Here is a 27,960-nt window from a genome sequence, read left to right on the forward strand (position 1 = left end):
AAGGAAGCCTGAATGAATGCTAGGGTTCCATAGAAAGAACGCTGGGATTGATATCAGAAGAGTTGGCTTTTGTTCTCATCTGAAAACTTACTGAACTGCTTTCAGCATACCACTCAATCTCTCTGGGTTTCATTTTTTTCCACAAGCAAAATGAAGGAGATGTACTAAATTATCTTAAAGTTCCCGTCCAACTCCAACATTTAGTTATTTCATTCAGACAGTGTGGAATGCTCTCTAGAGTTTTCCATTCATCAGAATTTTTAGAAAGAATTACGGCTTACGAAAGCTTGCTGAGAATTTTGGCCTTCTGAGTGCTCAGCATACCAGGGCTCACAACCAGTTCATTCCCCTGCTGAGAATTTGCATTTCCAACAAGTTCCCAGAAGTTATGCATAAGAATCCCCTGGAAATCTCGTTAAAATGTAGATTCTGATTCAGTATATCTGGGGTGGAAATGCAAATTCTCGCAGGGAACTTGTTAGAAATGCAAATTCTCAACCAGGTTTCAAACCCTAGCCATAACATTAGTTGATTTTTCTTGTAAGTCTCATAAAACCCTGAAAAAGATTTAACTATTCAAGAGGGTCTAACAGTAGTAGGTTAGCTCAAGGAAAGATAAAAGGCAATGTTCTGATTGACTGGGCCCTTTCACTTCAATACAAAAACTAGGAAACTCTAACCCCTCACAGTGAGCCAATGTCAGAAGTATTTGCAATACCCTCAGGACCACAATCTACAGCCTCCACAAAGGACAAATGGATTCTATAGCAAGAATCATCAGGCTGAACGATGAGATGATCCAAGAATTGATTAATCACAAGCATGAGGTTTAGCACTTGGGGAAATGTCATCAACACGATGGGAAAGAAAGTGAATAATCTATGTGCCCAGGCAAAGTTTCAAAAAGAATTTGAAAGTGAAGAGCAGATGGTGAGATGACAAGCCAAAGACAACTGACATTTTCCCGACATTTCCCGTACAGTGGCTTTAGTAATGTTGTGAGTGACAAGACAAACCATTAAGTAATTACTGAGAATCCTTTACATATTCAGCATAATGCTAAACACTGGGTAATGTAAAAAATAAATAAATGTCTTTGTATGCGAAGACATTCTTGTCCAGCAGGAGGATACAGTCCAAGTAGGAAGACAATTAAATCTTAGAGCTTGTTCTTTTCTTTTCAGAACAAGAATAAGAATGGGATTGTTAGGTAAGGGTGACAGGAGCAAACCTCTTTTGCTTTTCTATTCTGTTTCAGGGAGAAAAAATTTCAAACTGGATAAAATGGTTTAGGTATAGACTGAAACCAAGGTGATTACCTAAAGAGGCTATAAGAAATTAACTCCTTGCTTTAACTGAACTCGGTTTTCCAGATGAATTTTATCCCAATGTCCTGGTGGTGAAGTCAGAATTGACTCGTCGGCACTGGGTTGTGGGTGGTGAAGTAGTTAAAGAGACTAACAGCTAACCGGAAGATCAGCAGTTCAAATCCACCAGCTGCTCCTTGGAAACCCTATGGAGCAGTTCTACTGCCAGAACTGACTCCATGGTGATGGGTTTGAGGTTTTTTTTTTTTTGGAGCTATTAAAAAAAAAAAAACTCAAATGGGATTACAAAATCACTGCCAATAATTTTGAGAATGGAGAACAAAAGCAGCGCCGGGGCAATAAGATAAATAGTTTTCGCATTTGAAAAAGAAGGGAAATGTGGCGTCCAGATATTAATCATCAATAAATCAAAGATATCTTGAAAACTTAGAACAATCTATTCATCAAACGACTGTGATTACTTAGGACAGAGAGAAATCCTTGCTAAAAGACACGCTGGGTTTGTGTATGAAGAAGTATTAAGGCCACAGTGAGGAGTCCCTGGGCGGCACAAACAGTTAAGCGTTCAGCTACTAATGGAAAGGTTGGTGTTTCAAATCCACCCAGAGGTACCTCAGAAGAAAGGCCTGGTGATAAACTTCTGAAAAGATCTGAACATCCTACAGAGCACAACCCTACTCTGAGACACATGGGGTTGCGCTGTGTCAGAAGCAGCTCAGTGGCAGCTAGTCTGGTGTTTGTTTACTTGTCGTTTGTTTTATTTGTGGTAGGACCTCAATACAAGTGAAACAAATAAAACTAAGACAGAAATAAACCTTAGTTAAAAAAAAAAAATCTATAAAAACTGTTGCTTATCTGCTTTTTCCTGATCTGAGTACCAGAATCTTGGTTGTCATAGGTAACGATAGGTAGTTCTACTAATAAAATACATTTGTGGACATCATGTTCTTAATGTGAACAGTGTATGTTTGGGTGAAAATTATACAATAAAATGAGAAGACTACAGAGTGGGCCCCAGATCCGTCTGCACTCCCCACTTCCTCCTGACTAAGCAATGTGTGCAGGTGAGCCCTCGGTGTCCTGACAAGTCACAGCAGTGTGCCCACAGGACTTACCACAAGCTGGTCTCGCCCAGATGTCACGTCTCAGTTTTACAACCATGGCTACTTGGTTTTAAGGCTACACACACACGCTTCTCATCCCTTAGAACTGCATCTTTCTGGCAAGGTCTTTGCTTATCTACAGTGCGCCCTGCGAAAGGACCGCTGCTGGCTCTACCATACAATGGCAATCGCCGTCAGGGTGGGCGATTTGTCTATCTAACCTGAACGCAGGATTCCTGTCTTCTCATTCTCTATATCATCTTAGCCACTATTAGTCTCAAAACACTGTGGTAATGCAGGAGGTTGTTCTACAATCTTTTTGGCAGGAGCAATTACTTCATGTTTGGAGTTGGAGCTGGAAAGTGGTTCCCCAATAGCACATCACCAGTATTATCCCTGAGTCACTCTAGTAACCATACCTAAGGAACATGGCTTATCACACTTGCAAAGATACAAAGTAAGGAGGGGTAGCCATCCTGTGTGATGTCAGAATCACAGTTCAAAATTTCCTCCAAGTTTTAAAAATGGGTCAATTAAAGAGATTTTTTTTTTTTTTAATGTAATGAGTGGAAACACCTTACATTCTGGTTTGATTAAATTTGTTGTACACATAACACGTGGATTATCTAATTTAGCAAAAGTTTGAGTGATAAAGTTACAGGGGTTTCAACTGACTCCAAGCTCAACATGAGAGACAAGGGACTGCCAAATATTGAACAGAAACGTAGGTTCCATTAATATCGGCAGAGTGTTCTTTTGAGGAATGATAACCATCCCACAGTATTACAGTATTCAGATCTCACTTGGAGTATTGTATTTCATTTTTCTTGCCATATTCTAAGAAAAACATGGTCAGTGTGGATCCCTTGCTTATTATCTGATGGTTCCTGTTCACAGGTCAAGCTATTCTAAGTATCTATGTGGATTATCAATTATCATGTATCAATGATCAATTCTTGCAGCTTCTCCCAATTTCTGATATCACTTATGTCAACTAATGCCATTCTTGAAGTGATCACTCTTTGCTTATGCTGAAAAATCTCTTCTTTAGGGTCTCCATGCCTCCACATCTAGGTTTTAGCATTATGAGAAAAAACTGCGCCTTTGCAAAAATCATTGCTCATTTCAGAGAAATGTGGATGTGTTCCTCCATGCAATGAAAAGTTTTTCAACCTCATGAATCAGAGTTCATGTATTCTTGTCATTCTTGATTGCATTGGCACAGTGCCAATAAACTCATTTATCAGTCACTGATATTTGGGGATATTTTTATGATATGAAAGATTCCATGGGAGTTGCCAATTAAGCTGTAATGAGAGAATTACCTATACCACCAAATTAGGGTCACCTGTATTTCAAAATGAGGGCAACCAAGATTGTGAAGGCTATCTGTTAACATCTAACCACAGTACAAAGAACAGTGCATGTTTGGCCTGAAAAAGAGTGGTGGACACATACGCTGCCTTTTTATCTTTGATATATTGTCAGGATACAGGGGAAGAGTCCCAGAGGTAAACCTGGGATCAGTGAAGGAAAGCTATTCACATTTAGAGTTTGGAAAATGAAGACCTAACGGTAAGATCTATCTAAAAATGGGATAGATACTCTGAGGTCAGAGTTCCCCAACAAAGGAAATGTTCAAAATTCGTAACTTAGAACGGGTTTAGCCAAGAGGCATTTCTATTAACGCTAAAGAATCGTTCTGTTAAAGGCTTGCTTAACTTTTGCCAGTTTTAAGGGTTGCTGAACACAAATTCATCCTGGACTGCTCAAAATCAAGCTTAGAATCTCTTCAGATTTTAAAAATTTAGTCTTGAAGAAAACAAGTTTTATCCCTGATAACAAAATACCCTATAAAATTTATAAAGTTGAATATAGGAGAATTTATGTAAAAGTTTTATGTTCTTAATTTGAGGCGTGGAATTAGGATGAAAATACCAAACGTTTTAAAGGTGTCATACTTAAAATTTAAAAAAGAGAAATAAATTCAATAATAATTTTGGAGATAATACCCTTCATTCTACTGTAGAAAATAGCTTTACAAGACTATAAAACAATTTTAATTCAGTTTACCAACCTAGTTAACCTCCTAGCTGTAGATCTTGCAAAGTGTTAGAATATAGCTGGCTTGCTTGCAAAATTTTTTAAGTATTTTAAGTAATACCAATAATTACCATTGATTAGAATTATGATGCCACTGTATTAAGCATGAATATAAAATATTTAAATCTGAATTAATTCAAATATAATATCACAGCTTAGATTGAGCAGGGCACCATTAATGATTATTTTCTGTGCAAACACAAGAGAATAATGAAGATCTGCACATATAATAAGTGTGTGAAATGGAAAGAATTCACAACCTGTAACAGCTTACAGTCATAAAACAAGTCTAAAAAATAACCATACTTCTTGAATGGCACAAGTAATAAGGGACTGTTAATAGTGTTTTTTAAATCCCTGGTGGCACAATGGTTAAAAACCCGGCTGCCAAACAAAGGATCGGCAGTTCAATCCACCAGCTGCTCCTTGGAAGCCCTATGGGGCAGCTCTGCTCTGTCCTATAGGATTGTCACGAGTCAGAATCAACTCAATGGTATCAGTTTTTTTTTTTTTTTATGGTTTTAAATAACTATTGCTAAGTATTGAAATAATTATGGTGTTGGTGAAGAATATTGAATATACCTTGGACTTCCAGAAGAACAAACAAATCTGTCTTGGAAGAAGTACAGCCAGAATGCTCCTTAGAAGCAAGGATGGCGAGACTATCTCTTACATACTTTGGACATGTTATCAGGAGGGACCAGTCCCTGGAGAAGTAAAAGGTCAGTGAAAGAGAGAAAGACCCTCAATTTTTTATTGACATAGTGGCTGAAACAATGGGCATAAGCATAACAACAATTGTGAGGATGGCATAGGACTGGGCAGTGTTTCATTTTGTTGTACATAGGGTCTCTATGAGTCAGAACCAACTCAATGGCACCTAACAACAACTGATAACAAGTATTGAAATAGGCTTGAAAAGGAGCTAGTCAAATAGAATTGCCATGATCTCTTCTTAACCAAGTTAAAGAGCATATCTGTGATAATGTTCTATTTCCCAGAAAGAACTTTTAATATTGTCTAATCTGTGGCGCAGGACCGGGCAGTGTTTCATTCTGTTGTGCATAGGGTCACTACGAGTCAGAACCGACTCGATGGCACCTAACAACAACAATATGCAACAATATACAATGTATACAGAAGTCTCTCCTTTTCATTAAAAACATATTATTCAAGTATAAAATATAACACACATATTAAAGCATACAAATCACATATGTACAGTTCAATGTATTATCACAAAATGACCACGCCATGTAATTGTCCCCGAAGTGAAGAAAAGAACATTACCAGCACTACAGAGACCCCTTCATAACCCCTCCTGCCTCACCAAAGGGAACTCCTCTCTTGCTTTCTAATACCACTTATTGGTTTCACCTGTGTTCAAATGTTTTTTGAAGGGATTCATGTGATTTGTATTCTTTTATGTCTGGCTTCTTCCATCCAACATTATGTTTTTGAGATTCATCCATGTTATTTTATGCAATAGGAGTTTATTTTTCAGTGCTGTGTAGTATTCCATCATGTAGTTTCACCTATCCTTCATGAAATAAGATAGGTATACAATTATCCTACATATTCTTGTTCTTGTGGTGTGCCATCGAGTCATTTCTGACTCATAGTGACCCTATAGGACAGAGTAGAACTGCCCCATAGGGTTTCCAAGGAGCAGCTGGTGGACTAGAACTGCCAACCTTTTGGTTAGCAGCCTGAACTCCTAACCACTGTGTCACCAGAGCTCCATACAAATGCTGTTCTCTTACGTAAAATTCCAACAGCCATTGTAACCATCTCTGAGGGACATTCAAAGTACCCATCTCTGTGCGATGCCAATTACTTCTTTAATTCAGTCACAGTCCCACTTGAATATTTTGTAGCCTTAAGAATAATTTATCAAATTAACCACCATCAACTTTTCTTAAATAAAGTAAAAAGAGGAAAAGAGGAGAGAGAGAAAGGGAAACTTATATTACACATATATGGATAGGTAGGACCGATAGGTTACAGGGTGCTCATTTATATAACTGGCTTTGAGGCAAGCATTCGTATTTATAGTTTCCTTCTTGTGTTACACACTCTACATATCCATTTCTTTAAAGAGCACCTGAGGTAGTCCATGTCCTTTAACTGGTGGAGTGATCCAAAACAGCATTTCGACAGATGTGAATTCTTAGCCATCTTGGCTTTTTCTGGTTGGTGTAGTTTTTGCAGTAACTTTTCATACTGGACATGGAAATACTGAAAGCATTCCTGCTCCACTTGTATAATAATCAGCATCAGTCACCCCAGGCAGTATCCTAACCCTCTTCTTTGCCTGGTGGTTAGTTAAGTGGTATAAGGAGTCCACATTAGCAAAGTGACACCCCAATTTCTTATATGCCCTGGCGGGCACATTTTTCCCTTTGGAAGTATTACCTGCAAACCAAGAGATTCCAAAATTGAAGGACCATAAGATACAGACTCCCAACCATTCAGGATGTTTTTTTCCCAACTGGTACTGTAAGTTTGGGGAGGCTACTTCTTCCATGATATCAGCCCAGCTGCTTCTGAAAGATGAGATCCACAACAGACCATGACTCCCATGGCCATGAGACAACTGCTGCATTTCTTTTTTTTTTTTTTCTGTAAAAAAGTTTTGTGATCACAATAGAGGGTCCTGGACAGAGCTGGAGAAAAATGTAGAAGAAAATTCTAACTCAGAAAGAAAGACCAGACTTGCTGGCCTGACGGAGACTAGAGAAACCCCAAGGGTATGGCCCCTGGACACACTTTTAGCTCAGTAATGAAGTCACTCCTGAGGTTCTCCCACTCAGCCAAAGAGATTGGACAGACCCATAAAACAAAATGAGACTAAAGGGGAACACCAGCCCTGGGGCAAGGACTAGAAGGCAGAAGGAAACAGGAAAGTTGGTAAAAGAGAACCTAATGTTGAGAAGGGAGAGTACTGACATGTCATGGGGTAGTTAACCGATGTCAAAAAACAATACATATACTGTTTAATGAGGAACTAGTTTTTTCTGTAAACCTTCATCTAAAGTACAATAAATAAAAAAAATTTTTTTAAAAGTTTCGTGATCAGAAGCAATATTGTACAGAATATCATGATGGTGAATATGTGGCATTCTGTAGGACCACAGATGGAGGTTCTGGTAGAAACAGTGAGCACGGAGAAGGCAAATCCATATGCTGGGTATAGTTCTTTTTCTCATAAGGACCAATCACTGCCCCTTCCATTGAGAGAAGTGTTTAATGTAATTAACCAGCCACTCAGAGCCTGGTTATTCCCACAGGGAATGTTACCAGCATTGGTCAGCCTGGGCTCTGAGGTTAGGCACTCAGCAGTGGAGAGGTTAACAGAATGGCTTTGTTTACGGGAAGTCAATTTGGTGAGCCCACATATAGTCTCCATCCCTGCCACTATGACCACTCTATTCCTGCCATGAGTCCATTTTCGAGCACCATTCTGACCACAGAACTAGGATGTCTAACATCCACGAAACATGCTTCGTGTTTACTGGAGCTTTAAGATTTTTCTCACCAGTGGATGACTTTTGATGGAATTCACAAGGGATAAAAGTGTCTTCACTTTTTTTGTTGATTCCAACAGATCCATCCACATGCCTCTTTCTCAGACCTCCTTATTTTTATCTTTAATATTCTTTCTTCAAAATCCTTGACCAGCCAGCAAAACCTTGTTATCCACTTCCTATGAGTCAGTGTGTATATCTCTACTTTTGGACAACGAAATGATCTGCTTATGTTGTATTCACTGAAAGGATCTCCCTTCACCACCAGCTCTCAAGTGCATTCCTGAGTAGGGCTACGATGCTGCAAGAATCTACTTCTTTTTGGTGCAAGCATGTTGTTCACAACCATCTGTTTCCCAGGCCTCAGTATTTGCCATCATCTATCAATGGTCATAGGACACTTTCCAAGGGGTTCTGGGGAATCCCCCCATGGTAAGCACTGAGAGACAGGAGGCAACCTAGCTGTGGTAGGTATCATAGGAGTCTCAGTCACTTGCTCATACAATGTATTTGTGACTTCTGGTCTTGCTCAAGATCAATTTCTTATATAATCTTTCCAATAATGATATATTGCTGTTGGGCATGTCCAGTATTATGACTTGGTGGATTGGGCAACACTCATTTCATCATGAGTAGCTCTGGCTACATGATTACTTGATGTCTCAAAGGTATGTGTTCACCTTCTCTTTGGATCCTGCAGTAAGTTAGTAGCTGTGTCTCAGATGGAAACTAGGTTTTAGGAAACTAGAGCATGACTGTATTCTAAAACCCCAGGGTTCTGTGATGTGATTCTCCAAATGGGAATTGTCAGAGGCTCCAAACAGGATTCCTACTTGCCACAATATTTCTCTTGGATCCTCTATGGAGCCTGAACCTGCTGCAGAGCTTTCCCTGGCAGACTTACAGGACACTCGTTCAATGGATCAGAGCAGCACACCCAGATATGGGATATGCTCTCTCCAAAATCCAAAGAAAACCACAACCTTTGCGTTTATGTTTTAGTGACATATGCTGCAAGGTTCAGCAACATATCTTTCGTTTAGAGCTGATATTCCTACATACTACGTAACACTGGAATCTGTGTTTTTCGGGAATCTACCTTTCACCATTGAACTAAAAGGTGTCTTACAAAGGCAAGTAGGGCAATATTTCTCAAACTTTTTTTTTTCTCCTCCTATTCATCATGGGCTGATGCTTTCATAATCTACAAAATCCCAAACTTGGATATTGCATTGATGTCATGTTGCTATAAAAGTTTTCAAATGCTTATTTTTACATAATGTATTTATCTTGTCATGAAGTGACAACAGGAAGTTCACAGGCTAGTGTTTTGAACATCTACTATGTGCCAGATTCTATTCTAGACACCATGGATTAAGTGAACAAAATAGAAAGGTGCCTCCTTTCAAGGAGTTTATGTTGTAATGGAGAAGAGAAACAATAAAAATTAGAGAGGTACACAATTTAATGTCAGGTAGTGATTTTTTTTTTTTTTTTCTTAGTGATGAGGGTTATAAAGAAACAGGAAGGCACTATAAGGGGGTAAGGAGTCCGGGTGGCCAGTTAGAACCCACGCAGTGGCTCTGCGGAAGAAAGCTCTGGCAAACTTTGTAAAGACTTCAGACAAGAAAACTCCACGGAATTCTGCTTTGTAACACTCGGGGTCTCCATGAGTCAGAACAATCCGATGGCACTGGGTTATAAAGGTGTAAAGAAGGATGGGCGCACGCTACTCTAAACGGACTCGACAGGGAAGGCTGCTCCTATCAGGTCATCTCAGAGGTGTGGGACGAGCCAGACAAACACGTAGAAGGGAATATTCCAAGCAGAGTGATACCCTTGCAGGGGCCTGGACATGGGAAGGCCCTTAGTATGTTCTAGGAGTGGGAGTAAGAGCCACGTGGCTAGACTAAAGGGAGCAAAGGGGAAAGAGGCAGAAATTGGAGTTGGCCACTAAGGGCTGGGGGCCATGTCGAGGACTTGGATTTTTTGTTTTTTAGTGTGATGCGAAGACAGTGGAGAACTACTTATAATTCAAAAAGACAACTTTGGCTACAATGTGACAAACGTTTGAATTTGAGGGGCTAACCATAGTATAAGATTTCTAAGACACTCGCAAAAAGCAAATTAATCTCAACACATTAGCGCCAGTGAGTAGAGATTACAAATTGAATGACGAATACTCTAGGTCTTTAGAAAGGCTTTCTGAATGGCTACACATATTGGGAGCAATGAAACTTGCATGTCTTAAATGGTCCCAGCCATTCCTTCCCTCCAGCATTCCAGTTAACAGACTGTCAGATGGAACCAGCTTCCAGGGACAGGACCACTTATGATGCAGTTAGGGAGGGAGCCATCTATCTCATTAATTCCTCTGGGTGTGGGGAGAGGGGCTCCATGTGCCTTCTCCCACCTGCTGCTGCTGTTGTCGGCAGTCCATCTGGCTTATGCTTCCTGTGGCTACTCCATTTGTTTAAAACTCTTCTTTTCATTGATTGTAATTACTTGGAGTATTTATTTTACTTTATTATTTCCCAACCATGACATCCAAAGTCTAAAGGGAGGGGACTCATTGCTTAGGGAACACTGAGCTTCTGTTAAGGGTGATGGAAAAATTCAGAAATGGATAAGGTGATGATTGAATAACATGGTAAACATAATTAATATCACTGAATTATTTACATCAAAAATGTTGAAATGGCAAATTTTTGTTACATTTATATTTACTACAATAAAAAAACATATGTGTATATATGACAATGGTTATTAACAAAATGGAGCTCTAATATCTGGATAGACTACTTCTGCAGTATTTGCTGCAAGTTACTGATAGTCAGATTAATTCTATTTAAATTATGCTTTTCCCCCAGAGTACTTTATAATCGTTTGTTAAAATAATACTTCTCTAAAACAATCACATTGAACTTTACCAGGGATCTTTCACTACACTGAACCAATTTTCTTTTTATAAAACAAAAATATTTTATTGTGGCTTTGGTGAAAGTTTACACAGCAAATTAGGTTCTCATGTAACAATTTCTATACATATCGTTCAGTGACATAGGTTACATTTTCCACGATGTGTCAGTATTCTCATTATTTCCATTCTGGTGGTTCTATTTCTGTTAATCTGGCTTCCCTGTCCCCCTTTATCTTTGGACAAGGGTAGATGTTTACCATTTGATTTCATTTAGATGATTAGTTTGAGGAGCACAGTACTTATGGGTACTTTTTTTTATGAGCCAATCTGTCATTTGGCTAAAAGGTGACCTCCAGGAGTGGTTTGAGTTCCAAGTTTAAAGGGTATCCCAGGGCAGTAGTCTCGGGGCGGGGGGGGGGTCCTCTAGTTTCTATCAGTCCACTAAGTCTGACCTTTTTTTTCAGAATTTGAGTTTTGTTCTACATTTTACTCCCATTCTATCAAGGACCATCTATTGTGTCTCCCTGGTCGGAATGGTCCATATAGTGGTAGCTGGGCACCATCTAGTTCTGGTCTCAAGGTAGGTGAGGCTATGGTTCATGTAGACTGTTAGTCCTACAGACAAGTTCCTTCTTTGAGTCTTTGGTTTCCTTCTTTCTCTATTGCTCCAGGTGACTGGAGACCAATAGTTGTATCTTAGCCGGCCATTTGCAAGGTTTTAGGATCCCAAACCTACTCATCAAACTAGGATGTAGAACATTATCTTTTGAACTATATTGTGCTAATTGACTGAGTTGCCCCTTGAGACTATGGTCCTTAGTCCTTAAATCCACGAAACCAATCCCTCGAGGAGTTTGGTTATATCTAGAAAGCATCCGTAACCGTGCCCCTAGGTGCTTTATTTCACATATGAATACATATGCAGCACGCATAAACATGCATATACACATGCCTACAGATAAACCTATATATGCACAGCCATATTTTCATATGTGCCTTCCTATACATACATACATATCATATCTATACGTACTATACATACATACATATCTACTTACATAACCGTGCATATTTCTTAGTTGTTACGAATGTTGTTACAAAATTGTGTATATTAAAGCATTTGCAAAATTGTCCCTTATTCTTGTGTACTTCTTAGTGTCATTATCTTGGTTAAATTTTGCTGACTTCACCCTTATTCAGTATTGCCTTTCCCATCATCAAAACTAACAAGTGTCTACTTTCCAGAAAGTGATTCCCTCTGCTTCCCCCTCCCATCCCTAGTAACCACTGAAGAACATTGCTTTCTATATGTATACCTATTCTTGTCTTTTTATAATACTGAGATCATACAATATTTGTCCTTTTGTGATTGATTTATTTCACTTAGCATAATGTCTTCCAGATTCATCCATGTTATAATGTATTTTGAGAACTCATCATTATTCCTTACGGCTGCATAGCACTCCATTGTGTGTATGTAGCACAATTTGTTTATCCATTCATCTGTTGGTGGGCACTTAGGTTGTTCCCATCTTCTTGCTATTGTGAATAATGCTGTAATGCACATAGGTGTATATATGTCTATTTGTGTCACTGCTATTAGATCTCTAGGGTATATGCCTAGGAGTGGGATTGCTGGATAACAGTAGTTCTCTTTCTAGTTTTTTTTTTTTTTTTTGAGGAAGCACCATACCATTTTCCATAGTGGTTGAACCAATTTTCAATCCCACCAGCAGTGGAGCAGGGTTCTAATCTCCCCACAACCTCACCAGCATTTGCTCTTCTCTATTTTTTTGGTCAGTGCCATTTTTACAGGGCAAGATGGTACCTCATATATTTTTAATTTGCACCTCTCTAATAACTAATTTTTTTTTTTAATAACTAACGATCATCAGCATCTTTTCATGTGTTTGTTGGTCATTTGAATGTCCTCTTTGGTGAAGTGTCTGTTCATGTCTTTTGCCCATTTTTTAATCGAATTGCTTGTCTTTTTACAATTGAGTTGTTGAACTTTTTTTTTTATTAACTTTTATTGAGCTTCAAGTGAACGTTTACAAATCAAGTCAGACTGTCACATATAAGTTTATATACATCTTACTCCGTATTCCCACTTGCTCTCCCCCTAGGGAGTCAGCCCTTTCAGTCTCTCCTTTCGTGACAATTTTGCCAGCTTCCAACTCTCTCTATCCTCCCATCCCCCCTCCAGACGGGAGATGCCAACACAGTCTCAAGTGTCCACCTGATATAATTAGCTCACTCTTCATCAGCATCTCTCTCCTACCCACTGTCCAGTCCCTTTCATGTCTGATGAGTTGTCTTCGGGGATGGTTCCTGTCCTGTGCCAACAGAAGGTTTGGGGACCATGACCACTGGGATTCCTCTAGTCTCAGTCAGACCATTAAGTATGGTCTTTTTATGAGAATTTGGGGTCTGCATCCCACTGATCTCTTGCTCCCTCAGGGGTTTTCTGTTGTGCTCCCTGTCAGGGCAGTCATCGATTGTGGCCAGGCACCAACTAGTTCTTCTGGTCTCAGGATGATGTAGGTCTCTGGTTCATGTGGCCCTTTCTGTCTCTTGGGCTCTTAGTTGTCGTGTGACCTTGGTGTTCTTCACTCTCCTTTGCTCCAGGTGGGTTGAGACCAATTGATGCATCTTAGATGGCAGCTTGTTAGCATTTAAGACCCTAGACGCCACATTTCAAAGTGGGATGCAGAATGTTTTCATAAGAGAATTATTTTGCCAATTGACTTAGAAGTCCCCTTAAACCATGGTTCCCAAACCCCCGCCCTTGCTCCGCTGACCTTTGAAGCATTCATTTTATCCTGGAAACTTCTTTGCTTTTGGTTCAGTCCAATTGAGCTGACCTTCCATGTATTGAGTGTTGTCCTTCCCTTCACCTAAAGCAGTTCTTATCTACTAATTAATCAAAAAAAAACCCTCTCCCTCCCTCCCCCTCTCCCCCGCTGGTAACCACAAAAGTATGTGTTCTTCTCAGTTTATACTATTTCTCAAGATCTTATAATAGTGGTCTTATACAATATTTGTCCTTTTGCCTCTGACTCATTTCGCTCAGCATAATGCCTTCCAGGTTCCTCCATGTTATGAAATGTTTCACAGCTTCCTCACTGTTCTTTAAAAAAAAGTATTACATTGTGTGAATATACCACAATTTATTTACCCATTCACCCGTTGATGGACACCTTGGTTGCTTCCAGCTTTTTGCTATTGTAAACAGAGCTGCAATAAACATGGGTGTGCATATATCTGTTTGTGTGAAGGCTCTTGTTTCTCTAGGGTATATTCCGAGGAGTGGGATTTCCGGGTTGTATGGTAGTTCTATTTCTAACTGTTTAAGATAACATCAAATAGATTTCCAAAGTGGTTGTACCATTTTACAATCCAACCAGCAGTGTATGAGTTCCAATCTCTCCGCAGCCTCTCCAACATTTATTATTTTGTGTTTTTTGGATTATTGCCAGCCTTGTTGGAGTGAGATGGAATCTCATCGTAGTTTTAATTTGCATTTCTCTAATGGGCTAATGATCCAGAGCATTTTCTCATGTATCTGTTAGCTGCCTGAATATCTTCTTTAGTGAAATGTGTGTTCATATCCTTTGCCCACTTCTTGATTGGGTTGTTTGTCTTTTTGTGGTTGAGTTTTGACAGAATCATATAGATTCTAGATATCAGGCGCTGGTCAGAGATATCATAGCTGAAAATTCTTTCCCAGTCTGTAGGTGGTCTTTTTACTCTTTTGGTGAAGTCTTTAGATGAGCATAGGTGTTTGATTTTTAGGAGCTCCCAGTTATCTGGTTTCTCTTCATCATTTTTGGTAATGTTTTGTATTCTGTTTATGCCTTGTATTAGGGCGCCTAAGGTTGTCCCTATTTTTTCTTCCATGATCTTTATCGTTTCAGTCTTTATGTTTAGGTCTTTGATCCACTTGGAGTTAGTTTTTTGTGCTTGGTGTGAGGTATGGGTCCTGTTTCATTTTTTTGCAAATGGATATCCAGTTATGCCAGCACCATTTGTTAAAAAGACTATCTTTTCCCCAGTTAACTGACACTGGGCCTTTGTCAAATATCAGCTGCTCATATGTGGATGGATTTATATCTGGGTTCTCAATTCTGTTCCACTGGTCTATGTGCCTGTTGTTGTACCAATACCAGGCTGTTTTGACTACTGTGGCTGTATGACAGGTTCTGAAATCAGGTAGAGTGAGGCCTCCCACTTTCTTCTTCTTTTTCAGTAATGTTTTACTTATCCGAGGCTTCTTTCCCTTCCATATGAAGTTGGTGGTTTGTTTCTCTATCACCTTAAAAAATGACATTGGAATTTGGATCGAAGTGCATTGTATGTATAGATGGCTTTTGGTAGAATAGACATTTTTACTATGTTAAGTCTTCCTATCCACGAGCAAGGTATGTTTTTCCACTTAAGTATGTCCTTTTGAATTTCTTGTAGTAGAGCTTTGTAGTTTTCTTTGTATAGGTCTTTTACATCCTTGGTAAGATTTATTCCTAAGTATTTTACTTTCTTGGTGGCTACTGTGAATGGTATTGATTTGGTTATTTCCTCTTCGATGTTCTTTTTGTTGATGTAGAGGAATCCAAGTGATTTTTGTATGTTTATTTTATAACCTGAGACTCTGCCAAACTCTTCTATTAGTTTCAGTAGTTTTCTGGTGGATTCCTTAGGGTTTTCTGTGTATAAGATCATGTCATCTGCAAATAGAGATAATTTTACTTCCTGCTTGCCAATCCGGATGCCCTTTATTTCTTTGTCTAGCCTAATTGCTCTGGCTAGGACTTCTAGCACAATGTTGAATAAGAGCAGTGATAAAGGGCATCCTTGTCTGGTTCCCGTTCTCAAGGGAAATGCTTTCAGGTTCTCTCCATTTAGAGTGATGTTGGCTGTTGGCTTTGCATAGATGCCCTTTATTATGTTGAGGAATTTTCCTTCAATTCCTATTTTGGTAAGAGTTTTTATCATGAATGGGTGTTGGACTTTATCAAATGCCTTTTCTGCATCAATCGATAAGATCATGTGTTTTTTGTCTTTTATTTATATGGTAGATTACATTAATGGTTTTTCTAATATTAAACCAGCCTTGCATACCTGGTATAAATCCCACTTGGTCGTGGTGAATTATTTTTTTGATATGTTGTTGAATTCTATTGGCTAGAATTTTGTTGAGGATTTTTGCATCTATGTTCATGAGGGATATAGGTCTATAATTTTCTTTTTTTGTAATGTCTTTACCTGGTTTTGGTATCAGGGAGATGGTGGCTTCACAGAGTGAGTTGGGTAGTATTCCATCATTTTCTATGCTTTGAAATACCTTTAGTAGTAGTGGTGTTAACTCTTCTCTGAAAGTTTGGTAGAACTCTGCAGTGAAGCCGTCCGGGCCAGGGCTTTTTTTGGGGGGGGAGTTTTTTGATTACCGTTTCAATCTCTTTTTTTGTTATGGGTCTATTTAGTTGTTCTACTTCTGAATGTGTTAGTTTAGGTAGGTAGTGTTTTTCCAGGAATTCATCCATTTCTTCTAGGTTTGCAAATTTGTTAGAGTACAATTTTTTGTAATAATCTGATATGATTCTTTTAATTTCAGTTGGTTCTGTTGTGATGTGGTCCTTCTTGTTTCTTATTCGGGTTATTTGTTTCCTTTCCTGTATTTCTTTAGTCAGTCTAGCCAATGGTTTATTAATTTTGTTAATTTTTTCAAAGAACCAGCTTTTGGCTTTGTTAATTCTTTCAATTGTTTTTCTGTTCTCTAATTCATTTAGTTCAGCTCTAATTTTTATTATTTGTTTTCTTCTGGTGCCTGCTGGATTCTTTTGTTGCTCACTTTCTATTTGTTGAAGTTGTAGGGACAGTTCTCTGATTTTGGCTCTTTCTTCTTTTTGTATGTGTGCATTTATCGATATAAACTGGCCTCTGAGCACGGCTTTTGCTGTGTCCCAGAGGTTTTGATAGGAAGTATTTTCATTCTCGTTGCATTCTATGAATTTCCTTATTCCCTCCTTGATGTCTTCTATAACCCAGTCTTTTTTCAGGAGGGTATTGTTCAGTTTCCAAGTATTTGATTTCTTTTCCCTAGTTTTTCTGTTATTGATTTCTAGCTTCATTGCCTTGTGGTCTGAGAAGATGCTTTGTAATATTTCGATGTTTTGGATTCTGTAAAGGTTTGTTTTATGACCTAATATGTGGTCTATTCTAGAGAATGTTCCATGTGCGCTAGAAAAAAAAGTATACTTTGCAGCAGTTGGGTGGAGAGTTCTGTATAAGTCAATGAGGTCAAGTTGGTTGATTGTTGTAATTAGGTCTTCCATGTCTCTGTTGAGCTTCTTACTGGATGTCCTGTCCTTCTCCGAAAGTGGTGTGTGGAAGTCTCCTACTATAATTGTGGAGGTGTCTATCTCACTTTTCAGTTCTGTTAAAATTTGATTTATGTATCTTGCAGCCCTGTCATTGCGTGCATAAATATTTAATATGGTTATATCTTCCTGATCAATTGTCCCTTTTATCATTATGTAGTGTCCTTCTTTATCCTTTGTGGTGGATTTAAGTCTAAAATCTATTTTGTCAGAAATTAATATTGCTACTCCTCTTCTTTTTTGCTTATTGTTTGCTTGATATATTTTTTTCCATCCTTTGAGTTTCAGTTTGTTTGTGTCTCTAAGTCTAAGGTGTGTCTCTTGTAGGCAGCATATAGACGGATCGTGTTTCTTTATCCAGTCCGAGACTCTCTGTTTCTTTATTGGTGCATTTAGTCCATTTACTTTCAGCGTAATTATAGACAAATAAGTGTTTAGTGTTGTCATTTTGATGCCTTTTTATGTGTGTTGTTGACAATTTCATTTTTCCACTTACTTTTTTGTGCTGAGACTTTTTCTTTGTAAATTGTGAGATCCTCATTTTCATAGTGTTTGACTTTATGTTTGTTGAGTTGTTACGTTTTTCTTGGCTTTTATCTTGAGTTATGGAGTTGTTATACCTCTTTGTGGTTACCTTAATATTTACCCCTATTTTTCTAAGTAAAAACCCAACTTGTAGTGTCCTATATCACCTTGTATCACTCTCCATATGGCAGTTTTATGCCACCTATATTTAGTCCCTCTTTTTGATTATTGTGATCTTTTACATATTGACTTCAATGATTCCCTGTTATGAGCATTTTTTTTTAATTAATCTTGATTTGTTTTTGTGATTTCCCTATTTGAGTTGATATCAGGATGTTCTGTTTTGTGACCTTGTGTTGTGCTGGTATCTGACATTATTGGTTTTCTGACCAAACAATTTCCTTTAGTATTTCTTGTAGCTTTGGTTTGGTTTTTGCAAATTCTCTAAGCTTGTGTTTATCTGTAAATATCTTAATTCCGCCTTCATATTTCAGAGAGAGTTTTGCTGGATATATGATCCTTGCCTGGCAGTTTTTCTCCTTCAGTGCTCTGTATATGTCATCCCATTGCCTTCTTGCCTGCATGGTTTCTGCTGAGTAGTCTGAACTTATTCTTATTGATTCTCCCTTGAAGGAGACCTTTCTTTTCTCCCTGGCTGCTTTTAAAATTTTCTCTTTATCTTTGGTTTTGCAAGTTTGATGATAATATGTCTTGGCGTTTTTCTTTTTGGATCAATCTGAAATGGGGTTCGATGAGCATCTTGGATAGATATCCTTTCGTCTTTCATGATGTCAGGGAAATTTTCTGTCAGCAGATCTTCAACTATTTTCTCTGTGTTTTCTGTCCTCCCTCCCTGTTCTGGGACTCCAATCACATGCAAGTTATCCTTCTTGATAGAGTCCCACATGATTCTTAGGGTTTCTTCATTTTTTTAAATTCTTTTCTCTGATTTTTTTTTCAGCTATGTTGGTGTTGATTCCCTGGTCCTCCAGATTTCCCACTATGCATTCTAATTGCTCGAGTCTACTCCTCTGACTTCCTATTGCGTTGTCTAATTCTGTAATTTTATTGTTAATCTTTTGGATTTCTACAGGCTGTCTCTCTATGGATTCTTGCAACTTATTAATTTTTCCACTATGTTCTTGAATAATCTTTTTGAGTCCTTCAACTGTTTTATCAGTGTGTTCCTTGGCTTTTTCTGCAGTTTGCCTTATTTCGTTTCTGATGTCTTGAAGCATTCCGTAAATTATTTTTTTATATTCTGTATCTGATAATTGCAGGATTGTATCTTCATTTGGGAAAGATTTTGATTCTTTTGTTTGGGGGGTTGTAGAAGCTGTCATGGTCTGCTTCTTTATGTGGTTTGATATCGACTGCTGTCTCCAAGCCATTTTTTTTTTTTTTAGATATAGTAGTGGTTTATTCTATAATTGCTCACTGAGTCTTATCTTGTTTTGTTTTCTTTCAATATACGTGGATGGGCTACTAGATTGTGCTGTCTTGTTTGTTGTAGCCCTTGACTTACTTATGACCTATTACCAGCTGGTTTGGGCTGTTGCCAGATATACATGCCTGAGTCTATTCACTATTCTTGAGTAGAATCTGATTTTGGGTCATCAAGTGTGTGCTGCACCCTAACACCTATCCATGTCGAGAAGTAGTGGTGATAGTTGTGTGCACCAGATTCTATTAGCAGCTGGGGTTCACCCTCCGGGGGGGGCAGGATGCTGACAGGCTTTCCCCAAGTGTCAGTGAGGTAGGTGTGTCTCTATTCCTATAGCACCTTGGTGGGAGGGCACTGCAGCTGTACCTTAGGCCCCCAATGCAAGTACCTCTACTTATTGGTAGGTGTCACCCTCCTTAGACCCCTAAGGCAAGAGGCTAGGTGGTCTGGGGGGAGCTTCAGCCCTCAGTTCCCTGTTGTGGGTCAGTTAGGGCTCTGTTGAATAAGCAAAGATATCAGACCTAGGAAACCTGTTTTTCCAGAAAATCCACTAAAAAAAAATGCAGTCAGATCCCTATCAGAACTGCCTTTGGATTATAACCACCACCTTGTTCCCTGTAAAGATGAAAGTCCGAGATTTGGATCATATATGCTTAGCTGTAGCTGGTTCTGTGTTTTTAGTCCAATTAGGGATGGATTTTTGGTCCCTGGGTTTTTTGTGGTTCCTTCTCTCAGGCCAGAAGAATGGGTTAGGAAAAGACCAAAAAAAAAAAAAAAAAAGTGGGGGGAGGAAAGCAAAGCTGCCATGGAGCCGGAGCCACTCTCCCTCTGGCTCAGGAAATTCCAATGTTAATGAAGCCGCCTGGGAAGGGTGGGGGAGGGTTCAGAGAAATAGGAGAGTAGCACCTCGGAATATAGCCAAAGTTGCTTGTCTTGCTTGGAATGACTATTTTATCTGAGATTCCTGAGGGGCGTGTCGCCTATGTGTGCTGGCTGTGTAGAGATTGCCCCCGGGGGTCTGGCCCGCTGAAGCCGCGGTCAGATCCGCTGCTGCCAGTCCAAAGCCCAGCGTCAAGGTTCCCCTGCTGGGATGCTGCACTCCTGGCTCCAAAATCACTCGCTGCCTCCCGGGGACTTCTCGTCCTGCCAGCCGCGTCTCCGCGCCGCCCCCGCAGACCGGCTGGGCCCCCTCCCGGGGTTAGTTCAGGGGAGTAGGGCTGCGCCCGTGCTTGCGCCGTGATAGCGCCCAGTCAAAAGCCCGGCTCCAAGGTTCCCCGGCTGGGACGCTGCACTCCTGGCTCCAAAACCAGTCACTGCCTCCCAGGGACTTCTCCCACCAGCCACGTCGCCACGCCGCCTGCGCAGACCAGCTGGGCCCCCTCTCGAGGTCAGTTCAGGGGGTAGGGCTGCACCCCTTGTTTGCGCCATCACAAGATTTATGAGTTCAGCTCCCCTGGGCCCAGACCTAAGCCCGGTGCCAAGGTTACCTGACTGGGACGCTGGCTCCAGGCTCCAAAAACAGTCGCTGCTTCCCCGTATTTGTTCATTCTCCGTCTCTAAATCTGTGTTTGTTGTTCAGGGTTTGTGGATTGTTATGTATGTGATCGATTCACTTGTTTTTCCAAGTCTTTGTTGCAAGAGGGATCCGCGGTGGCGTCTACCTAGTCTGCCATCTTGGCCCCGCCACTCAGTATTCTGAACTTTTTTATATAGTTTTGACATTAGATCTTTATCAGATATGTTGTCCCCAAAGATTTTTTTTCTAGTCTGTAGGATCTATTTTTACCCTTTTGATGAAGTCTTTTGATGAGCATAAAACTAAAACAAACAAACAAAAAAAAAACCCATTGCCATCATTCAATTCCTATAGGAAAGAGTAGAACTGCCCCATAGGGTTTCCAAGGAGGACCCGGTGGATTTCACCTGACAACCTTTTGGTTAGAAACTGTAGCTCTTAACCACTGTGCCACCAGGGCTTCCTTTGATGAGCATAGGTATTTAATTTTTAGTAAGCCCCAGTTTTCTTGTTTGGACAAAACAAGGGGATACTGAGTGCTTTAAAGTTAGGCAAGGTGTGCATCAGGGTTGTATCCTTTCACCATACCTATTCAATCTGTATGCTGAGCAAATAATACAAGAAGCTGGACTATATGAAGAAGAACAGAGCATCAGGATTAGAGGAAGACTCATTAATAACCTGCATTATGCAGATGACACAACCTTGCTTGCTAAAAGTGAAGAGGATTTGAAGCATGTACTGATGAAGCTCGAAGACCACAGCCTTCAGTATAGATTACACCACCACATAAAGAAAACAAAAATTCTCACAACTGGACCAGTAAACAACATCATGATAAATGAAACAGAGAAAAAACTGACATTGCCAAGGATTTCATTTTACTTGCATCCACACCCATGGAAGCAGCAGTCAAGAAATCAAAAGATGCATTGCATTGGGCTAATTTGCTGCAAAGGACCCTTTAAAGCATTGAAAAGCGAAGATGTCACCTTGAAGATTAAGGTGTGCCTGACCCAAGCCACGGTATTTCCAATCACATCTTCTGCATGTGAAACCTGGACAATGAATAAGGAAGACCACAGAAGAATTGACGCCTTTGAATTGTGGTGTTGACGAAGAATATTGAATATACCATGGCTGCCAAAAGAAGGAACAAATCTGTCTTGGAAGATGTACAACCAGAATTCTCCTTTGAAGCAAGGATGGCAAGATTGCGCCTTACATACTTTGGACATGTTGTCAGGTGGGATTAGTCCCTGGAAAAGGACACCACGCTTGGTAAAGTACAGGGTCAGCAGAAAAGAGGAAGACCCTCCATGAGATGGATTGACACAGTGGCTGCAACAATGGGCTGAAGCATAACGATTTTAAGGATGGCACAAGATCAGGCAGTGTTTCGTTCTGTGATACGAAAGGTCCCTATGAGTTGAAACCAACTTGACGGCACCTAACAACAAGTTTTCTAATTTGTCTTCTGTTGCTCATGTATTTGTAGTTGTGTCTGATAATCTATTTCTAAAGAAAATTGGGTGGATCCAATTTTCTGAGGAATAATTTAGTAAGACCATCAAAAGAAAATAGTTTGTTTCATTTAGTTTTGCTTGCTTTTTAATAAAAAAAGAGAAAAGCTGTTTACTTGAAGTCAAAATCAACTACAAAATTAAAAAAAAAAAAAAACTCTTTTAAAAGAGTAGACTATAACTTCCATCAACTCTAGGGAGAGTACGGGGCAACCTGGATTGGAAGCTGCACGATTTGGTGTTCTAATTGTTACTGTTTGGTGCCTTCCAATGGGTTCCGCCTCATGGTGACCTTATGCACTGTTGTTCGGTGCCACTGACAACCCTATATTCAACAGAAAGCAACACTGCCCAGCCCTGCGCCACCCTCACAATCGTTGCTGTGCATGAGCCCATCGCTGCAGCCACTGTGTCATCCATCTCAGTGAGGGTCTTCCTCTTTTTCGCTGACCCTTTACTTTACCAAGCATGATGTGCTTCTCCAGGGACTGGTCCCTCCTGATAACACGTCCAAAGTGTGTGAGACGAAGTCTCTCCATCCTCGCTTCTAATGAGCATTTTGGTTGTACTTCTTCCAAAACAGATTTGTTTGTTCTTCTGGCAGTCCATGGTGTATTCAATATTCTTTCCAACACCATAATTCAAAGGCACCAATTCTTCTTCGTTATTCATTATTCATTGTTCAGCTTTCACATGCATATAAGGTGATGGAAAACACAATGGCTTGGGTCAGGCGCATCTTAGTCCTTAAAGAAAGTGACATCTTTGCTTTTTAACACTTTAAAGAGGTCTTTTGCCATTTGATTTCTCGACTGCTGCTTCCATGGGTGTTGATTGGGATCCAAGTATGATGAAATCCTTGACAACTTCAATCATTTCTCCGTTTATCACGGTGTTGCTTATTGGCCCAGTTGTCAGAGTTTTTGTTTTCTTTATGTTGAAGTGTAATCCATACCTTATGTATAATAGAATGAAGTACTGTCTGGTCCCACATCATCCTCACAATCACCATGATCGAGTTCATCTTTGTGGCTGTTGTGCCAGTCCATGTGGTTTCCCGTATCTTCACGGCCCTCTACTTCACCAAACATAAGGTCCCCCTTTAGCAACTGACCTCTCCTGATGACAGAGAAGTGGTGGTGAGTAAACCAAACCAAAAAAAAAAAAACAAACCTGTTGTCATCAAGTTGATTCCAACTCATAGTGACCCTATAGAACAGAGTTGAACTGTCTTGCAGAGTTTCCAAGGAGCAGCTGGTGGATTCAAACTGCCAACCTTTTGGTTAGCTGCCAAATGCTTAACCACTGTGCCACCAGGGCAATTAATTAATTAGATCATATTTCTATTTTCTAATTTATATAATTAAAAAAAAAATGTTGTCGTTGCTGCTGTTACTGGGTACCATGGAGTCAGCCCCTGGCTCATGGCAACCCTATGTGTTAAACAGTAGAAGTGCTCCATAGGGTCTTCTTGGTTGTAATCTTTACAGAAGCAGTTTGTCAGTCCTACCTTTCACAGAGCTTCTAGGTGGGTTTGAACTTTCAATCTCTGAGTTAGTAGCCAAATGCAAACCGCTCGTGCCTCTCAGCCTTCTTAAAAAAAAAAGTGCTGTTTTTGTTAGGTGCTATTGAGTTGATTTAAATGCATATAATTTATTATTTTTTTGTAGGTGTTTCTAGTATAATATTAGGAATTAGAAAAATCTGACAAAGACCTTTCCATATTTGTATGAAATATTTTTCTCTCTAGTAATAACCAACAGTATTAAGGCTCATCTCCTGTCAGTAATACAGAATACCTTATTCATTGTCTCAATTGTCAGGTGCCCGAAAAAAGATTGGAGAAAAAAAGTAAGGGGGCGGACTTTTAAATTTGCTAGCTTAATATTTAGCTGTATTTAATCTGCCAGATTTCCGAAAGGTGAACTAGCAGTAGAAAAAAAAAAACATAAAACCTTCAGATTAGGAATCAGAAATCAGATGCAATTCTTTTGCTGTTTTCCTGCTACTAATTTAGAAAATAAAAAACATGTTAACTTGTGGCAGTTTTCTGTACTGTATTTGTAGGTGTAGAATCACCATTTGACTTCTCTTTTTGGTTAAAAACAACAACAAAAAAATTTTCACTTTTGTTGAACAAAAAAAGAGAAAATGCTGAGATTAAAGTGTCATTCTAAAAAGTGCTGCTACTTATGGGAGCTGTCATAGTGTATGTACTTTTAATTTCTTAAATAATGTCTTAAATAATTTTTCTTAAATATTAGACTCGATGGCACCTAACAACAACAACAAGGGCCCACAGAGTCAAAACCCCTAAGAAATTTTAGAGCATTGACTTTTTTCATATAACCTATATTTACATATTTCCTAAATCCAAATAAGCAATTTTTGTCCCGCTACGTGAAGTTTTACGTGAAGAAGCAGCCAGTTTATGTAAATGGGTGGCTTCTTCAGTGCCTCCTATTGGTTAGGAATTTGATGCCAAAACATTGGTCTGGACAGAATGAGTCCTGCTCCAGAAGGAAAACTAGAGTATCAAATGAGCTGTTTATCTTGATGAATGCTCCGTGTAAAACTCAGAAATTGTTCAAAAAATACTGATTACAACAACAACATTATGATAGTGGTGGCATTTTATTAATTGATTTAGCATTAATTAATTTTGCCTTAGATCCCTGGTTGGCTCTCAAATGGTTTGGGCTGCACTGAGCCCTGGTGGAACAATGGTTAAGCTCTTGGCTGCTAAGCGAAAGGTCAAAGGTTGGAACCCACCAGCTGCTCTGCTGGAGAAAGATGTGGCAGTCTGCTTCCATAGAGATTCTATAGTCTTAGAAACCCTGTGGGGCTCTTCTCCTCTGTCCTATGGAGTCACTGAGTAGGAATCGACTCAGAGGCAACAGGTTTGGTTTTGGTTTTGGTGGAACCTAAATGTTGACAATTTGAACCCACCTACTGGCTCCACTGAAGAAAGGCCTGGAGATCTGCTTCCATAAAAATCACAGCCATTGAAAACCTTATAGAGCAGTTCTACTCTGTAACACATGGGGTCGCTGTAAGTTGGAATTGAATGGAGAGCAATGGGTTTTGTTTGGTTTTAGTTCTTCAAATTCCTACTTCTTTGTCATTTAGGAATACCCCCTGCATGAAAATTGTGTTTTGTTTTTCTTATTTCTCTGCATATTTGGGTAAGGAAAGGCATGTTTCAGAAATACACGTGTAAATTCTTGAACATATGCGTGGCTCCAGGTGGCACTGCCAAGTAAGTCATCAGGGGCAAATGCTTGTGCCAGCAACCTAGCAAAAGCAGAGATGGTTCTGTGCCCTCTCTGACTGATAATACATTTGTTAGAGATGATGGTATGAATGTCATATTTTCATACAGCATATAAATAAAATAAAAATGTAATACGATTGCAAAAATGGTGATCCTCCACTGAGGTATGAAGGTCATTCCTTCATGAATACAGAAGTCGTCCACATCTGAATATAAACTTGCAAATGCATTATGTAACATAGTGCTATGTGTTTATACTTTATCCATTTTAATGAAATATTAAGCAGGCTTATTTTGAGTTCATAACATAAATTGTAGTAGAGGTCATGACAGGAAAATGAATACAATGGTTTCCTTGGAAGAGTTTTTCTGAAGCCTAACGACACCTAATTCTTCTATAACTGAGGAGTAAAATGAAAAATTCCTGTTATCACTTCTTTCTTTTCGACTCTCTCCCTTTTTTCCTCTGTAAAGAGAAATAGGATTCCTTAAATATCTGGGTGCCCTTCTAATCTCCCTCCTCACCCATAACTACTACTACTACTACCCATTGCCGTCGAGTCGATTCTGACTCATAGCTACCCTATAGGTCAGAGTAGAACTGTCCCATGGGGTTTCCAAGGAGCACCTAGTGGATTCGAACTGCCAATCTAAGGTCAGAGGCAAATCGGCTGTGAAAGATTTTGCTAGGGTGGGAAGACGCCCGGTGGAAGAAAACAATCTGGTTGTCTCTTTCCCTCATTTCTTCATATTAAAGAATTCTGACGCACAGTAGGCATAAAATTAACAGGCAGTTTACACAGCATTTGCAATAAATTGCCTGATGAAAAAGCTTTCTTCAACTGTGTGACTCTGAGACGGAAGCAACAAAACTATAAACTTTATCCTTTACTTGCATTGCTGCCAGCATGTTGTCTAAAACATCTGCTCAGGTAATATGTCATATGCAATAGTCTGTGCAGGTTAGGCCAGTACATAATAGAAGTAAACGTGTTTTTAAATGCCAGGTTTTAAAAGAAGACAGGGCTGCTTGCTATCTCATTATAAGTGAAATGACTTTTCATGTCTTCCCATCGGTACTCACGCAGCTTTGGGGAGAGTTTCAAAGGTCAGCATCTATAACTCTTTATTCTTTTCTCATTTACTATTTTCTCATGAGAGAAACCCAGGAAGACTATTTTTAGAGTGGACCAGCATTTCATCTAACCAATAAAAAAATGGTTGCTCTGAGTTTCTGTATATGCCAACGATCCCTTCAATTTGATATATACTATTACCAGAGGAACCAAACATCACAGGGAAAAAAAAAAAAAAAGCTTAAGCTCTTGCTCCTTCCTTATATCCAAAGTGCATGATCAGAGAAAATACTCCTAAAATAATTCAAGAGAAAGCTAGAGACAGTCCCTCAAGTAAATGAGAAAAGGTAGTTTCTTTAGAACTGTACGGAGCTGACACTGGGAAAACAGGTTCCATATTGTTTCAGCCAGTACGTCATCATCCAATCACCTCCATTAAAAACCCTTAATAGGATTAACAAGGAAAATAGTTGCTCACAACAGAAAACAAAGATTCCAGCCCCTCTCCAGCTTGTTCATTTGTTTGTTTACTCAATAAAAGTATTTACTGAACCTTTCTAAAAAAATTTTTTTTTTTTTTAACCTTTCTAGGCACTGAAAATACAAGAGTAGCCGAGGCCGGCAAAGTCTCTGCCCTCATCCAGAAGATGGGGACAAATAAGCGAATGCATTCAAAGGATGTAGCTTGGGTTAGAAAAAGAAAAAAAATGAAAAGTGTATCAGAGTTGTTAGTTCCTTTTTGTAAGTATTCTCTGTCTCCTGTTTTCATCAGTAAACTCAAAGACACACAAATGGAGAAGGTGATACGGTAAAAGTAAACTGTGGCAGTGGGACTGGAACAACTCCATCTGGAAAACTCAGCACTCCTATCACATGCTGGAGCCCTGCTGGTGCAGTGGTTAAGAGCTCAGCTGGTAACCAAAATGTTGTTCTAATCCACCAGCACATCCTTGGAAACCCCTTGGGGCAGTTCTACTCTGAGTTGGAACTGACAGCATTACATGGTAACAGGTTGGGGTTCATAAGAATCCTCCTAGTCTTCAATTTTTTTGGCATTTTTTTTTTACCCCTCGCCCTTCACCCCCTACCCACAAATCAATTGCCCTGTCCATCCCACAGAAAAGTAACTTGTAAGAACCTGTAAGAGACCCTTGTAGTATCAGCTAACTGGTACTATCTAACGCCCACTTTCGTGTACTTCTCTTTCCCATTAAGACATAGGTGTCTCTGCTGTTCCCCCAAGG

General features: G+C 39.5%; 1 pseudogene; it reads left to right on the plus strand.

The window, feature by feature from the left end:
* The first annotated feature begins 858 nt into the window (after nucleotides 1-858).
* The window catches only part of LOC126058684 (60S ribosomal protein L10-like), an 85,288-nt pseudogene continuing 58,186 nt past the window's right edge, over nucleotides 859-27,960 (plus strand).

The sequence above is a fragment of the Elephas maximus genome, chromosome 15 (genome assembly GCF_024166365.1).
Source record: "Elephas maximus indicus isolate mEleMax1 chromosome 15, mEleMax1 primary haplotype, whole genome shotgun sequence".
NCBI classification, from domain to species: Eukaryota; Metazoa; Chordata; class Mammalia; order Proboscidea; family Elephantidae; genus Elephas; species Elephas maximus.